At 42.7% G+C, this 12,730-nt stretch overlaps 1 protein-coding gene and 2 non-coding genes across 10 annotated transcripts in view; all 3 read left to right on the plus strand.

Annotated features, from left to right (window-relative positions):
* The window catches only part of IGF2BP3 (insulin like growth factor 2 mRNA binding protein 3), a 105,789-nt gene that overhangs the window by 43,790 nt on the left and 49,269 nt on the right, over window positions 1–12,730 (plus strand). The gene's annotated exons all lie outside the window — the stretch shown is intronic.
* MIR12393 (microRNA mir-12393) lies at window positions 7,292–7,355 on the plus strand. Its single transcript, NR_162967.1, has one exon. It is a non-coding gene; the product is annotated as a microRNA mir-12393 (primary transcript).
* On the plus strand, window positions 8,028–8,088 carry MIR12394 (microRNA mir-12394). Its single transcript, NR_162968.1, has one exon. It is a non-coding gene; the product is annotated as a microRNA mir-12394 (primary transcript).

The raw sequence follows: 12,730 nt of genomic DNA on the forward strand, positions 1-12,730 counted from the left end.
GCTTTTTGTTCCCAGCCTCCAGTGGCAGTGAATGCAATTGGAAGGAATAAGGGGCCTTCAGAATGGTTGGAGGCTCTGTTTATGCAGAACTAAATAGCCTATTGTACCTTATCCAAAAGCCAATCTTAATATTTAGAGATTTCCTTCATGGGTAGGTGGTAAGAGAGAAGAGAAGGAAAAACCTTCTCCCTGTAATGGAAGGCTAGATTTAATTTCCGTGGGGCTCATCCTGCTGAAAGCCATGTGAATTCTTGGCGTGCATTTCGTGCCCCACTGGCTCCCTGCCCTCGAGTTGCAGGAGACTTCAATATCCTGTGGCTCCCAGCTCTCCTCCTCCTCTTCCTCATTTGTGTGGAGGCAAGTTGTGCCCAGTGCTCTGAATCCAAGTGGCTCTGGCTTGGCACAGGTGTCCTCCGCTCAGGTTGTCATGCCTCTCCTTGGTGGTGTTTGCAACAATAATTTAACCAAAGCTGAAACATAAACATCCTGCTTTCTTTACAATGGTGGAGCTAAGAACGATTTTGGTTTGAGTTTGTGGGGCTTTGGTGGCACGGGACCTATTAACCTAGTAACGCTGTGGCTTGTCTCCTGCTTCAGAGCACTTAGGATGATGCTGGGTTTGAAAAATGTGATTTGTGGGAAGCTGATTTGAAATGATCAGGTCCAGGATTCTGCATTTCTCTCTCGACAATCTGGAAAGTTGATAGTCTGTGCCTCAGCCCAATGCATTTCTTAATGTTCTTTGGATCTTAAAATATGATGTAACAAAGCATAATGTGCCGAGTCCCCTTCTTCCTCCCTCTTTGGGGCTCCCTTGATTGCCTTGTTTACTTCAGACCATAATTGGAGTTTTTCCTGACCCATCTCTCAGTTCTTAGCCCCCTTCTGTCTGGAAAGTTCTTGGTTCTAAATAGTTAGTATTTCCCATTTGCTGCCATTCTAGGGGTGGGTGTGACATGTACCCACACAGGCAAGCCCCTTGAAGTCAGGCATTGATTGCCTCCTTTCAGTCTCTGGCAAGAATAGTGCCTGACATGGGTTAGACACATAAGGAGCTTTGAAATGGAATCAGGAAGTCTTCATTGCCCTTAATAGCCAAAGCCTTATTGTCAGTGCAAAGATAAGCATTACTTGGGAACCCCTTTTCTGGGTACAGCAGGTAGGATAGTGCTTAGGATGGATGGAGGAGGATGCTGGAACACAGTAACTCAGACTTGAGCATGGCAGTAGCCATCATCAGCCCATCCCACCTGGCTTTGATCTCATGTGCTTCTTGGTGTGGTTTGGAAATCAAGTTAAAAAAAGGAAACATCATGGTTTATAAAAATCAGGCTTTATCTTGGTAAACTTTGAAATGCACACTTCTCCATGATCAGGGCACCTGGCAAATGAATTCCCATTTTAATTGAACAAACAGGGATCATCTGGCCTTTGACCTGTCCCTAAAGGGAGTTTTCAGTTTAAAATTCTTCTTTCCTCCCTTGAAAACACTCCATCAGTCATTAAAGAAATGTGACTTTTTGGGGAAGGGACCCCATTTTCAGCAGGTTTCTGTCTGGTTTTTCCCCCCATACTTCATTAGTAATAGAAGAGAACTCTCATTTTCTGCTTCTCGATCCACTGGACACAGTGAGAGCAGGACAGAGGAGGGCTCCCAAAGGTGCTCTGTCAAGGAATTGAAAGGCTGCAAGGATTAGATTAGTTAGGATCTGGGAACTCATTTGGTCCAAGCCTTTCTTTCATTTAACAAAGGCAGAAACTGAGGGTCAGGGAGGATAAGAGGCATACTCTACATCCAGGAGACCACAAAGACACTTAGAATCAGAGACAGGATTTGAACCCAGGCCCTTTGATTCTAGAATCATGACTCTCCACTGGACCATACTATCTTCAGCTTTGTGGAAAGCACCAGAGTCTTTTATTATTAGTATTCCATGAGGTTGCCATTCTCTTGGGGGATCTTTTGGTTTATGGGTCTACTGGAGCAAATACCTGATTTTTCTAGAAGCTGTTGTTCCCCATCAAGCTTCCTCTTAAGCAGATGGGACTACTGATAAGCATCACATACAATTTCTTCCAGGATCATTTAGGGTCTTTTTAGTCCTCGTTTTCCCCTGCTTTTTTTTGAGGATGAGTGGTCAGTTGCTGGGGAATAGAAAGGCAAAGAGCCATTTTCCCTGGGCAGATGTAGAGTTTTATCTAGCTTTCTGGGGGAGGCTGGCCCCTCATAGAGATGATTCCTTGGGATATCTTCTTCCCTCTAATCCCAGTTGGTTTCCCCCATCTTATGAGAAATCCTTCTCTCCCCATGATTAGCCCTAGGAATAAATTGGGCATTTTCCATCTCCTTATTGTATATTAGAATATTTGACTAGGGAGTATAGGCCTTGCATTGGAGGACCCCTTAAATTAGAAGTCCTTCTCTTGACCAATAAAACAAGGAAGGAACTCTTCTCTAGTAAGACTTTTTGACTAGTTAAAAAAGCAAAAAAAAAAAAAACCTGTTGATTCTTGGGATCAGGTGACTTGTTCCAGAAGGGGGGTACATTGCCTGAACCAATTTCCTTTCCCTGCAAGTAAAGCATACGTCAAGGGTTTCTTGCTAAAGGTTAGCCTTCATACATACAAATGGATGGAAAATTACCAGGAGAAAATGACCACTTTGGTTTTTAGACTATAAGGGGAGGAGAAGGGGAAGCAGTGCTTCAAATTAGCAAGATTAAGCCCCTGGCAGTCACTTTAATTATAAGTGAGATACAGCCAGTTTCCACTGTTAATCTGTAGCGTGATTATGTTGCTTTTTGAGAGGCAGACCAGCATGATAGACACCATGCTAAGCCTCCGGTGTTCAGTGCTCTTTGGTTCCTGTGTTAGTGGGGGAAGATGTGGATATGAATGGAGACCAGGACCTCAGCCACAGATCTGAAAATGGGTTCACTAGTTTGGAGCTCTGTTGGGGGGCTCTCAAGAAGGCCAGAGCCCCTTTGTCTTAGACCATTTGAAATACTCCCTGTTGATGGGTTTGCATCATTCAGCCTTGTATGTGAGCTGACTTTCTGGTTTTGTGTTCTAGGAGACTCAAGTCATAACTAGGTATCAGAAGCCTCAATTAAATACAATTCAAATTCTAGTATGAAAAGTGTTAACCATCCTAGTCACAGAGAGAGAACCCTTCTCTCAAACTGCCCGTTCTTGAGAAGGACTTGGGTTCAAATCTCTCCTACTTGATGCCAAGTCATTTTCTCTGTACAAACCTCTATTTCCTCATGTATAAATTGAAGAGGTTGGATCCAAAGATCTGAGGTCCCTTCCAGATGAAAATCTATAATGTCCTCCTCTCTCTAGTCCTTCCACTGATTTTTGAGCCCATAATTCCTTGAGAGGCATGAATACTGTTAATGCTGAAACAAAGTTGAGAAAGCACCTTGGCCAGGGGTGGAGATATATATATATATATATATATAACCCAAGAGCACCCTCCTCATGGTGTACCAAATGAAATTGGCAGTGTTTGGATTTTGATTTTAAATTCAAACCATCTAGTCCTCTGTTTGCTCTCAGGTATTTAACAGAGGAAGAGGAATCCAAACATCTTGAAAATGATGATGCTCCCCACTTTGCAGTATTTCAGCAGCCCTGTTGCTCAAATCTATCAGACCAGGGTTTTGGTTTTCATAGGAATGTTTTTTAAACCACCAAATGTCCTGCAAGTCAGAATCACTCTTTCATATCATGCCTTAATATTTCCAAAGGACTACATATACATTGTCTATTCTGAGCCTTCAGTACTGGTATGTAAGTAGTACTATCATCTGTCCTATCTTACAGATGAGGAAACTGAGGCTCAGAGCTCAAGCAGCTTGCCTAAGTCCATACAACTAGCCAGATGTTTGAGGTCATATTTGAATCCATGTCTTCCTGACTCCAAGACCAACATTGTATCCCCTGTGTCATATTGTCCTTCTGTGGGCATGTTATGCTGAAATGATTAATTTAAAGCCAACCTCAGGGGGAAAAAAATCCCATCACAGTTTTTATTTATGGTGATCTTATGTCCCTTTTTTTGTTTTTGTCCATTTGCTGCATAACAACAAAGATTAAGGTATTCTCTTAAAGCCAAATGTGAGTTTGGGGTTTGGTTTTGCTTTTTAAAATGTGTGATGTGGCTTTAAGCCTATCCATATTAAATTAAGAAAGCTATTTAGTCAACTCCTCAATATACTGTGGGGATTCTTTGTTTTGTTTTGGGGTGGTTTTTAATCTGGGAAAGTTTCCTCCTAAATGGGCTTTGTTCTGCCACCCATGTTGCTGTTAGTTGGCCCAGGATCTCAAAATCATGGACTACTGTTCAACCTAGAAGGCACTTTAGAAATCATCTTATCCTAATCAGTGCCTTTGAACTACAGCATTATTCTAAATAAAACACACATAGCCAAGCCTATAAAACAACTCATTTCTGCCCATCCTTGGAATCTAGAACTGGAATAAGCCTTGTTCTTGCATTATCTGTTCTAGATAGATGGCCAAGTCTTCCATTGACCTTGATTCTGTCATCACATCTATCTTGAAAGCCTGTTCCTACTGTGAAAGGTCAAAACCTGGAAGGGACCTTAGAAGTCATTCGTTTCATCCTATTTATTTTACAGAAGAGGAAACAGCTTAATATAGGGGAAATGACTTGACCATTTGGTGGTCCAAGTAGTAAGCAGAGGATTTGAACACAGGGCTTCTGACTCTAAATCTAGAACTCCTCCTTCTTTTCCCTCTCCTCCTTCCTTCTTTCCCTCCCTTCCTTCTCTTTCTCCTTTCCATTTCTCTCCTTCCTTCTCTCTTTTCTTTCCTCTCTCCTTTGTTCTTTTCCTCCTTTTTTCTCTTTATTCTTTCTTTTCTTCTCTTCCTTCCCTCCATTCCATCTGCCTTTTCTTTCTTCCCTCTTTCTCTCCACCTTTCTTTTCTCTCTTCCTTCTCTCTCTCCCACCTTCTCTCTTTTGCTCTCCCCCTTCTTTCCTTCCCTCCCTTTTTCCTTCCCTCTCTTCTTCCCCTCCTTCTTTCCCTATTAGATTAGATGATTTCTAATTCCCTTTTAAATTTAAGTCTCCATGTTTGTTGTTATATTACATATAATGTTAGATAAACTGAGGTCCTTTTCATCTCTGATACTTTTTGATTATTCAGTGTGATCCTTACAGATGCCAATTGATGGCAGTTAAGGAAAAAAGAATTTGGATAGGAAGTCATTGTCCATTGATGCCTAGCTATTACTTTGAGTGGAGACAGAGGGGTGCTCAGGGCTATGCAGCAAGAAGTACATTTTCCTGGTAGATGCTTTAATTTTTTAATCTTAAAAAACAAACATCATTGTCTTCCCTTCCTGGGAAATGGTTTTCGATTTTTTCAATCTGTTTTCTAGAATTTATTTTGGGGATGGTAACGGGAAAACCCTCATCTGCCCCAGGCCACTGGGGGTCGTTGTCGGAACAGGAATGAGCATGGAGAGCTTGCAGTCCCCCGCTCCTCCAGCTCCAGTGACTGGTTTTTGGAGTTGTTTCTTAATGGGGCCAATGGAAATCTTGGCATGAACTTAGTTTGGTCCTTCAATTAGCTTGTTTACAGTGGCTGCTTCCAGTGGGAAACGAGGAGTGTTCTGGAAGTTATATCCCTGATCTATTCCAATCCTGCCTTGGTTACTTATATTAAAGACTACTCCTAAAATAATTGGAAACAGATTGGCTTAACCCATTTGAGTGTATTCTTATTGGAAACTACATTTAGATTTCTTAACATAATAATGTACCTTAGAGTTGATTTTTCCATTTTGGGGAAGCTCCATTTCTTCGGACAAAACCAAAATTTCCAAATGTCATTATTTGGGAAATGAGCACAATTGGGAGAATGGCTGCTAGGACTCTGGGGGGAATGAAGTCTTTTGTGCATTACCAGGGTTATTGAGAGATTGCAGAGGCTTTTGGTAGAGATGCCTCGGTAGGAGAAATTTCTCTTGCTCCTACCATTTATTCCTCTTTCTCAGAAAATAGTCCAAGAAGCTGAGAGCTCTCTTGTGTTTCTCCATAGGAGCATTACTTAATGCAGCCTCACATTGTACAACAGAAAGGACAGTTCTGATTAGTGACATTCTGAATCAGCTTCACCAAAATTTGGCACTTTGAGAAAGTCGGGTAATGTTTAGTACCTACAGATGATGGGCTATGTAGACTGTGGCTAAAAAGATGGAAAATGAACATCTCTACCCTTACAGGGCGTTGACATTCTATTGCACTGGGGCTAGAGCATGTCACCCATGTCTTGAAAATTCATTTTGTAATGTTGAGAAGAGAGAATTGCCATCTAGAAGTGGGACAAATCAGGAAAGGCATCATGTAAGAAGTGGCCCTGAAGCTCAGCTTTGAAGAAACACAGGAATCCCAAGAGGCAACAGGAGAAAGGGCATTTCAGACCTCAGGAGACCATCTGTGCATAGGCATGGAGATGGGAGATGGAAAGTCATCCACTCTGAGCTAGCAGACAAATTTGGCAACTGAGTGTGTATGAAGGGGAATGGTAGAAATGAACCTGGAGAGGTAGGAGCTAAACTGGGCAAAGTTTTAAAAGCTAGCCTCGAGAGGCACTTCTTATAAAAGGAACTATTTCCTAATTAAGTACACTGTGTATTTTCTTGCCCAGCTAGACCTAAGTAGGTAATTTCCATTAGCAACATGTACATGGTGGGATTTGATACTTTTCCAGTAGGAAGGAAAGGCTGGCTCGATGCCTGCTTTGTAATGATTATTATAGACCTTTCATTAGCTGCTCACCCACTCCCATGAACTGTGCTGTCTTCTCTAATGGCTTTAATGAGTGGCCCTTCTGTGGTTGGGCCATCTGGCTTCCTGAGCCAGGTAACCAGGATGACCTCTAAGTTACTGTTAAATGGTGAGAGATGATTTCCAGGAAGGAGGTCCTAGACTATTGCCGCCATAGGCATTGGGCTCTTCAGGACAGCTCAGGCTCAACTTAGTCTATGTTGTGTAACCAAGAATCCTTGCTTTTTGTCCTGTCGCTGGACTTGCATTTCTCTAGAAGAGAGAATGAGGCTGAGGACTTTGTGCAACTCTGTCTCACTTAAACCCAATCTTGTTGTCAAGATGGTATCTTTAAAAATGAAGGATGAACAACCACCACTACCACCAAGAAACTGAGCAGCTGGTAGATGAGGAGCCTATATGTGGTTTAACTTCCAAAAAGTGGGTAGGAAGGAAAAAGGTAGGGAGTAGGATGTGGGGATCCAGGGTCCCTTCTGGCTCTAAATACTATGAGATCACAGAATCATAGGATCATAGATCTAGAGCTGGAAGGGACCTTGGAAACCATTTGGTCTACAAGAGTGTTTGGAACCACTTTGGTTCTAAACTGAGCTTTTGAGGGATAGAAGTAGACAGGTTAGCTTATTCCAGAGCAGGGAAGACTGGTAGATGAGTCCTTTTGAAGACTTTCTCCCAACTGCAAGTCTAAGGCCACCATGAGAAGAAAGAAGTATTTGCAAGGAAGGGCTGAAGTCTGAAGTCCAGAGGACATTTTTCTTACTGTGAAAGCCAATGAAGACAGAACATATTGGTTTTGTATTTGTTTCTTCAGCTACACCTACATGCAAGTAATGGTTACAACCAATAGCCTTGTGTTCAAATGCAAAGGACACAGAAAGTTTAACCTTGGTTTGTTGTTGTGGCACTTCCTCTCCACACCTTAGACTCAGGATCCACATACACCAAATATCTTGGCTCTTTCTGTACACGGGCAATCTGGACTGTCTAACCCCAGCCACACCCTCAGCTACAAGAAGCAGCCGTGTGATGAGTGTATTGCCTATCTTTGGGCACTTCAAAAATTTGGGACTGGCCATGTGATCCTTTATGACTCATATAGTCTTGAAGAGTCACAAAAACTGGCAATGTCCACTCTGCTAAAAGCTTGGTGAAAGAGACTTTCTTGGTCCTCCCAGATGTCTTCCCAAAGCGGTGGCCTTCTGGGGATCAAAGGAGCGGTTGATGAGATGTTAAATAACCTGTTGACTCTCTTCCCTACTCCTTGTTCTCCCGGGGGTAACTTTTCCCTTCAGCCTTCATTGCCAACCTCCTTTCATGGTTGGCCTCCTCTCATTGAAGAACCCAAGTCTTGGAAATGAATACTTGCAGACATGCTTGATGAAGATCATTTGCTTTTGACTTCTTTGATATTGCCAACTTTAAATGAAACTATCTTGGAAGTTTGAAATTGAAGTTGGAGATGAGCCTGCCTCATGGAATTCACAGAAAAATGAAAACACGAAGTCAAGACCAAGATGACATTTGCCAAGAACAAAGCCTTTGTTTTCACCCTCTATATTTTTTATATTTGAAAAAAAAAACTGTGTGGGGGGAAGGAACAGAAAGCTTAGAGGTGCTTAGATACTGAAAGCTTTTCTTGGCCATCAAAGGGTATAGCAGCTGTCTAGAAAATGTTGTTCCCTTTTCTATCAATGTTCATTGGCTTCTAAAGACAAATGATTCATAAATAAACTAATCTGTTAAAATGATAAATGTGCTTGGTGACATTTGGTGATCTTAAATACATCACTAACTCTCTCAAGTATTTTCTGTAGTTGTGCGTGGGGAGTGTGTCAAATTATACTGGGGGAAGATACTTCATTCCAAATTAGGGGGAGAGAAATTTTATAATGGGTCTTAGGTGGTACCAATTGATGTCACTTAATTGGTAGCCCTGTGAAAGAATTAGAGCAAAAATTATGTTCCTTTTACAGATGAGCAAACTGAGGCATAAAGAGAATTGAGGGATGCTCTCCCATAACTCTGTTGTATTGATTTTGTATATATTTGGTACATCCTTCTCTGCACAGGTTGTTTGTGTTCTCTTGGTCTGGTATAGAGAAAGATGTTATTAAAGGCAGGTCACATAACTAGAAAGCTGGGTTATAACAGGACTTGACAAAAAGAATCTCCATGTATCTGTCTACTTAGAGATGAGTGAAAAGCTAGACAATTTAATAAGAGCAGGAGTCCAGATTGCCGTCACTTTCATGAAGCTCTCATGGTTCTGTGGTTCTTTTGGACAAGTCTGGGGAGGTATTGTATAAGGAGATAGGTAGGGAGATCCTGGTGCTCCCAGATAGGCTGGTTCATTTGGAATCTTGAATAGAGAGAATCTTAATTTGAGACTCAGAAGGAAGAAAAGAACAACCCCTGCCCCCAGCCCCCAAGTCTTTTCTAAGACTCCAGAAGATGTATTCTTCTCAGGAATGAGCTTCTCTTTAAGTTTTTAATTTATTGTTGACACCTTTATTTGACGTGCTTGGATTTTTCTGCATTTTGCCAAATGATACCAATTCTCTGACTCCACAAAGTCTTAAGAAGTAAGAGCTGGGTAGCTCAGTGGATTGAGAGCCAGGCCTAGAGATTGGAGGTCCTGGGTTCAAATCAGGCCTCAGACACTTCCCAGCTGTGTGACCCTGGGCAAGTCACTTAACCTCCATTGCCTAGCCCTTACCACTCTTCTGCCTTGGAGCCAATACACAGTATTGACACCAAGATGGAAGGTAAGGGTTAAAAAAAAAAAGTATATTGATGGGCCCAGAAGCAATTACCTGTAGCCTTAAGCAGCCAGAAGGAAGGCTCAATGAGGACGCTGTCCTGCTAACTGGAAAGAAGTAGTCATTAGTAGCGTTTGGGTCTCCATTGGAGCTGTTGGTGAACCAAGGTTATGACTAGAAGTTCCAGAGCCACTCACTCTCCTGGGGCAGAATGGCCTGGCCAAGGCCAGGCTTCCTGCCTCTTTGTCAGGGAGGGCCCCTCTGCTGCTTTTTTTTTTCCCCTCTAAGGATTTATCTTGAGCAGAGCTAGTCCTAGCCATTAGTGTTGCCTTCACATTCTAAGAGATATGAGGGAGCCCAAGCCCAATGCAGTTCAAAGAATAAAGTTGGCCACCCTTTGGCTTAAATACGCAGGATTGGTTCACCCTGATACCTTGAACAGGTGAATTGTCTCTCCTCTTTTCCTGATAGTTGTAAGTGTGAATAAAGATAAGAATACAGGTGGGTAAAAAAAAAATTAAGCTCTTAAGAGTTTCCCACTAATCCCTCCTTATTGGACTAGGAGCAAAGGCTAACTTGGAAAGGCCTTTCAAGGTGGTTAAAAATTCAGTTGGTCTTTTCATGAGCCAGAGTGCGAAAGTGCTGCAGGTGCAGAGACCATTGGGTTTGAGGACAGAGAATTTGGGTTCTGATGCTGGATGAGCCATTTCTCCTTGAAGTCTCACTTCTTATTTCTCAACGACTCAAGTCCTTCTCTGAAATTAGAGTGGAACAAAAGTATAGGCAGGGAATGCCTCCAGGCAGGGATTGCAGAGCCAAGCTTTCTATTTAGGGCAATCTGCTTAAAGAAATTAATCTTGTCTAAAAGTGAGTGGGGGCTGCACCTTCCCTCAGACTTTCTTGGCATTAGGCTGAGCTTGCCTTTATCTTGCCTTTATCTTGCATTCCCTCTTGCCATCCAGACCTGTGCCCTACTTGGGTGGTTTTCTTCAATTTTATCTTTCCTTTATCTGGCAAGAAGGTGAAATATGCAGAAACAAACAGTAATGTGTGCCCCCAGCCACTTACAGCTTCTGTGATCGCCCTTTTTTGTCCCATCCCATAATATCCCAAGTATACAAATTCCTTATAAAGCTAATTTGTGAGATTGGCAGACAACCAATTCCAAGAAAACATCAGGATTGTGTCTCTGAGCAATGTAAATCATGGTGTGCTATAGCATTAACTGACAGGGATATTGGTGAGTAAATAAATCTCCAATCTTAGACCTACTCCAGCATACCCTTTCCTAGTTCAGCTGGTGCTGGCCTGGTGTTAATGAGACCCAGTGTGCCTGTTCCATGGCTGGCTCAGCCAGCTAGTTTGGCACACAAAAAAAGTCTGGTTCCCAGTGCCAGCCCCCAGCTGTGAATTAAAGGAAGCCATTTTGAACATATGTCCCTATTTACCAGGTGAACATGTTGGAAAAGGGGTCTGGCTTAGCAGGACCTCTGCTTTCCACCCAAAGACCAAGTAAAACCACCTGCTGCTAAAGTCGAAAATGGCCCCAAAAGATCTTAAATTTGAGATGATAACTTGATCGCTCATCTTAGAATGCTGGAAAAAAGGGAAGAAGTGGGAGTCAGGTAGGAGCAGGAGGTCAAGAACAATGTTCTCTCCATGTTGGTTTTATGTCAGGTGATGTTGAGCCAGAAAAGTAGAATTTCAACTTGGGCTTTCAAGAAGATAATAGTATCGTGGAAATTCTTCACCGAGCAAACATTTTTGTTCTTGTTTACTACCCAGAGAGTAAGAGAATTGGCTCCCCTTTCCTTTCCCCCAGTTATCATGGATTGAATGGGATGCTCCCAAGCAGAATCCCCATTTTGGTATTTTTAGAAATGAATTTTTTAAATTTGCAAACACTTTTATTCCACTTTTGGCTCACCTCCTCTTGCCCATTAAGAAAGGAAAAACAGAAGTAAGCCTTTATATGTAAAGCTGAGCAAAAGGCATTCCCACATTGGCCATGCCCAAACATGTGTGTGTGTTTCATTCCACACACTGAGTCCATCTCCTCTCTGACAGTGGGTAGCATTTCTTTACTCTCTCTGACTTTGATTTATGACACAATTTCTGAACTAAACTAGTAATGTCAGGCAGCTTTCACCAAAAAGCTATGCTCCCAACCCAAGGGCGCAAGGCAAATGTGTAGTTAACACTGGAGTTGTGGCTCAGCAAATGTGAGTAGCTTGCCTCGACTTAAATAGTGGCTTAAATACATTGTAAGTTGGGTTCTAGGATTTTGTATGAGAAACAGTCCCAGGGACCCCAGGAGCAGCTGTAGCAACAGCAAGTGCTGCTGAAGATGGCTATCCTCCAAGTTGCCCGTTTCTCCTAAATACATCCTCCAGGGGACATTTTGAAAGCAACTGGCAGGTGTGGCCACTGCTTGCCTAATCTCCCAAGGTCTTTATTTATTTATTAAACATAGGTAGCTACAGAAAGGGGTGGAAGCACACCAAGGTTGCCGCTGGCTTTCCTGTGTTCTGCTATGGCTTGGTGTCATTCCAGAGGGGGATTGGGGTGTGTGACAGATCAGTGGTGACAAGTTTGTGTAGAACCCTGTTTGAAAGTGACACCCTTCCCAGGGAGGAGGGTATCTATCTGCTCCTGGATGTCTCCATGCCCAAGTAGTCTTTAAGAGAGAGAGAAACAAACCCAACAACAAAAATGGGGTGGGGTGTGGGAAACAACACCCACTGTTCAGTCATCATTTTTGTCCCCATTCCACTGTCTCCCCAAACTCTTACCCAAGTCTTAGCAAAGTGCAGAGCTGTTCCCTCTCCTAATAAGCTGCTGTGATAAGCACAGCAGCTGGCCGGCGGCGGCTGTTTGCCCAGTTGGTAGTTCTCTCCATTATTCTATCACCAAATCATCCGTGGCATCTACCGAGAAAGGCATGGGGAGTGGACTGGAAAGCGCCTGTTGGATTTTGCAAACTTATATGGTTTGAAAGCAAGCTGATATGTGCCCGAGGAGCCTGGAGGGAAGGGGAGAACGGATTCAGTCTTGGCCTGAAGTCCTTCCTCTTTTAGGATGAAGCCTACTGTGAAGGGAAATGCCATTTAAGCTCAGATTTTTGTTATTCGTGTTTTTCAAAAAGGGGCA

Source organism: Monodelphis domestica, chromosome 5 (assembly GCF_027887165.1).
Source record: "Monodelphis domestica isolate mMonDom1 chromosome 5, mMonDom1.pri, whole genome shotgun sequence".
In the NCBI taxonomy this organism is placed as follows: Eukaryota; Metazoa; Chordata; class Mammalia; order Didelphimorphia; family Didelphidae; genus Monodelphis; species Monodelphis domestica.